Source organism: Lissotriton vulgaris, chromosome 5 (assembly GCF_964263255.1).
Source record: "Lissotriton vulgaris chromosome 5, aLisVul1.2, whole genome shotgun sequence".
Taxonomy (NCBI): domain Eukaryota; kingdom Metazoa; phylum Chordata; class Amphibia; order Caudata; family Salamandridae; genus Lissotriton; species Lissotriton vulgaris.
In genome coordinates this window covers 284,052,002-284,056,801 of record NC_141693.1, presented here as the reverse complement: position 1 = coordinate 284,056,801, position 4,800 = coordinate 284,052,002, and the positions used below count along the sequence as shown (strand labels likewise).

The 4,800-nt window shown below is 48.8% G+C and overlaps 1 pseudogene; it reads left to right on the top strand.

The window, feature by feature from the left end:
- The first annotated feature begins 3,158 nt into the window (after positions 1–3,158).
- LOC147710702 (uncharacterized) lies at positions 3,159–4,366 on the top strand (annotated as a pseudogene).
- The last annotated feature ends 434 nt before the right edge of the window (positions 4,367–4,800 follow it).

The window sequence follows — 4,800 nt, the reverse complement described above, 5'->3', positions numbered from 1 at the left end:
TCAAAACCAATGCACTCTACTCCAATCTACTCTGCACCACTGCACTTTACGTCCATATACAAAAAAAGCACTGTACTTTGGTCGACTGCTCTCTAACCCACCCTACTCTGCACCACTCTACCCCACTGCACTACAGGCCAATGAACTCTACGCCACTCTACTATACACCACTGCACTCTACAGTGGTCTACTCTGCAGCACTGCACTCTCTGCCACTGACCTCTGCTCTGCACCACTCTACTTTACACCACTGACATCCATGCAACTCTACTCAAAACCACTGCACTCTACGCCAATGCACTAAACACCACTTTGCTCAAAACCTATGCACTCTATGCCACTTCACTCGACACCAACTACTCTGCACCACTGCACTATGCCATTATAATCTACTCTGTTGTACTCTATGCCAATACACACTACACCACTGCACGCTAAGCCACTCTATTCTACTCTGTGCCACTCTACTCTGCAAGACTGCACTTTCAGCCACTGAACTTAATGCCACTCCACTCTGCGCAACTGCATGCTACGCCACTCTACACCATTGTGTTCTGTCTCAGCACTCTGCAAGAATGCACTCTCTGCCACTGAACTCAATGCCACTCTACTCTGCGCCACTGCACTCTATGCCACTCTACTCTGTACCACTGCACACTACACCACTCTACTCTGGGCAACAGCTCTCTACGGTATTGCACTCTGTGCCACTCTACTCTGCAAGACTGCACTTTCAGCCACTGAACTTAATATCACTCCACTCTGCGCAACTGCATGCTACACCACTCTACACTATTGTGTTCTGTCTCAGCACTCTGCAAGAATGCACTCTCCGCCACTGAACTCGATGCCACTCAACTCTGCGCCACTGACTCTATGCCACTCTACTCTGTACCACTGTACACTACACCACTCTACTCTGGGCAACAGCTCTCTACGCTATTGCACTCTGTGCCACTCTACTCTGCACCACTCAACTCTATGTCACTCTGTACGCCACAACACTCTGCATCACTCCACGCCACTCTGATCTATTCTGCACCACTGCACACCATGCCACTGTACTCTAAACCACAACTCTGCACTCTGCTCTGTGCCACTCTACCCTGGACCATTCCACTGTAGGCCACTTCACTCTACTCTGAAACAATCTACTCCAAGCCACTGCACTTTACGCAACTGCACTCTTCCCTGCACCACTGCACTATTCCCTGTTCCAAATTACTCTACGTCAATCTACACCACTGTACTTTACACCACTTCACTATATGCCACTTTATTCCACTCTACGACACTCCACTCTGCGATAATCCACTCTATGATGCTATACTCCATTAAACTCCACTCAATGACATCCAGTCTCAGCAGAGCATTGGCTGGCTCACCCTATCCCACTGAAGGGGGCCATATATTCGAGAATTGGACAGAGAGACCAGCAACCCACCGCCCTTTATAGCTCGATTAAGGCATGGCATAGAATAATGGGGTTACTGGAGGTGCAAATGGCATATATATCCAGTATTGGGGTATCTTTCATAGATTCTCATGCCTGAATCATTCCCCGCCGCCGAGGCGGGAGTCCCACGGTAAATAAAAAAGCAGTGCCAAAAGCACTTTGTAGTAGTAGGCCCTAGAAAAGGCCTGAGGCCTAGATTATAGTAGCCTATCTACCTCATTATGCTAAAAAGACCAAAGTCTTTGCTCCAACCAATCAGCTTACAGCACCCTCTAGAACCCTCTCTGCAGAGCCAGCTCTCCTCAGATTTTCACCGCACGTCGTGTGGAAGGGAGTCTCCCTGAGTCTTGACTCAGTTTTTTCTTCAGAGCTTCAGGATGTCTGACAAGAAGGCCTTGTTTAGACCTTGCAGAACCTGCGATAAGAAAAGGGTCCATGTGGATGACCGGCATAAGGACTGCATTTATTGCCTTTTTACCAAACATGAGGCAAAAAATTGTAAGATCTGCCGCACCTTCCCTTCTAAGACCTTAAGGGATAGGGAGGCCAGAGTCCTTTTGTGGCTTAAATCCTCTTCCACGGAGGATGATGATGGAGCTTCTACCTCTAGTAAGAGGGCGAGGTCTCAAGAGGATAAGACAAGTGAGGGGAGAAAACATGCGAAAACCTCCCACTTCACTTCAGGCTCTTCACAGAGATCTCAACATTCTGTCTCTGGAGCCTCAGCCACCAACGATTCCTCAAAGAAAACCGTGAGTAAGAGTTCTGCTGTCTCCTCACCAGTGACTACTATTTCTACTTCAACCTCCTCTTCTACGGCTATGATTTCCACTACACCTATCACTTCACCTATTGTGTCTACAAAGATTTGTATTGTGACTATAAGAACTCTCGTAGACGACTCGTCGACGAAGACATCCTCGTCAACGAAGCCTTCATCGTCTAACAAGAGCCCGTCGACGAAGTCATCGACGCCACCGTCGACGACGGTCTCGTCGATGAAGAAAGCATCGACGACGAATCCGTCTACGGCTGTCCCGTCGACGAAGAGCCCGCCGACAGTTACTCCGTCGACAACGAGCCCGTCGACGGCTGTCCCGTCGACGGTAGCTCCATCGACGTCGAGTCCATCGACGACGGTCCCGTCGACGTCGAGCCCATCGACGACGGTCCCGTCGACGGCAAGACCGCCAACGACGATTCCTTCGTCGTCGACCTCGTCGACGATAAACCCGACGGCATCTTTTCAGCTGGCGGCTGCACCTTTGTCACCGGTGCCATCAAAACTGATGGATTCAGTTTTACTACTATTGCTGGGAATCAGACTTTTTGTACGCCACTTTCAACTAAGAACTTTTAACTCGTATCTTACAAGAGGCAACAAGGTTCTTATATGTCGCCACTTATGCCCTCTCATCTTCTAGAGTCTTACTCCGATGATGAAGAGGATGATTTTGAGGACGATGATAATGTAGGAGCTTTTGGTGTGGCGCGTCACCCATCTGATCTCATAATCAAGTGTCAGGATGATGATGAAGACGACACTTACACTGAGCATTACTACCAGGAGGAAATTATAGTGCCTCATGCTTTGGAACATCAGAGACGGCCTAAGGTCTCAGAAGTCACTCATTTACCGCCTACTTTGATACAGGACTTACAAGCTATGCTGGCGGATTATAAACAACGCTTTCCGACACAAATGCCTCAGCCTGGTACTTCTGTTCCTCCACCTCAAATTCCACCGCTTTCTCCAGTCGTGGAACCTACGCCACCTGAATTTCCTCCACAAACCCCAGACACGTCATCAGAAGAGGAAGGAGAGGAAGGAGAGTTGCCTAACGCACCTTAATCAGACCCATGGGATGATTACGTTATCCCCATGCCATCCCCCCGACTCCTCAGCCTTCAGATTCACCACCTGAAGATGTAGGTGGGTTTCACAATCTGATGCAGAGAGCAGCAAACAGATTTAAACTCCCGGTGACAGTGGAGCAAACAGAGTGCTTTCTTCATGATTTTAAAGAGGAAACAAGGAAGGTGTCTAGAGCCATTCCTATCATTGAGTACATTTGGAAAGAGGGCCTCAAGATAATGAAAAACCCCGCTTCTGTGCCTGCTTTGTTGCCAAGAATTGAGAAGAAGTACCTTGCCCCGCTCACTAGTCCGGCGTGCCTTATTGGTCATCCACGTCTGGATTCAGTAATCTCTCAGGCTGCACAACAAAGGTCGAAGAACCCAGCTACCCCTATTTCTACACCACCTGATAAAGAGGAGCGACGCTTAGACCTTATTGGTAAAAAGTTTTCTACCATGGCTGCGGCATCCATCAGAGCGGCGAATTCTTTGGCGATTATAGGGCGCTATGATCTCCAAATGTGGTCCGAAATGGCTGGTTTCATAGAGCTGATTCCATAGGACAAGAGGTAGGAAGCGCGGAAAATATTAATGGAAGGAGAGCGCTCAGCGGCGGAATCCATCGACTGTGCATTAGATATTGCGAACGCAAATTTCAGACAGTTGGCAGGGGCGGCTGTCTTAAGGCGTCAAGGGTGGTTGAAAGCCACTACCTTTCGTCCAGAGGTCCAATTGAAAGTACTGGACATAGCATATGACGGAGAGTCCCTCTTTGGGAAACATGTCGACGAAGCTCTCCAAGCAATTAAAACGGATACAGATACTGCAAAATCACTAGGGTCATTGCAGTACAAAAGAGGATCGTTCAGAGGCGCGAGAGGACGCGGTTATTTGTCCAGAGGAAATTATTATCAGCAAGGCAGGCAATACCAGCAGCAACACCGCCAGAACTATCAGTCCTCGTATCGCCAGTCTGGATCGGCTGGTTTCTCTCGCCAAGGAGGAAGAAGGCGCACAAACAATCAGGGACGAGACAATCACAAGAAACAGTGAGGTCAATTGGGCGCCACCTTCAGTCCCCTACCTTCCTGTGGGCGCGAAGATATCTGTCTTCCAACAACAATGGCATCAAATAACAACAGATCAGTGGGTGTTGGACCTGGTCCAACATGGTCACACCCTGGAGTTCATCATCAACCCTCCAACAACTCCGCCCAGGGGTCCCCCTCCCCCTCGTCTTCACTTATTGATTAAGGAAGTTCAAGCAATGCTTCTCAAGAACGCAGTAGAGAAGGTTCCAATCCATCAGAGAGGGACAGGTTTCTATTCCTGTTTTTTCCTCATAAAAAAGAAATCAGGGAAATGGCGACCGATCCTAGACCTACGCAATCTGAACAGATATCTCAAGAAGCAGGGATTTCGAATGGTCACCCTCTCGGACATTCTCAACTGCCTCAACGAGGGAGATTACATGGCTTCCTTGGACA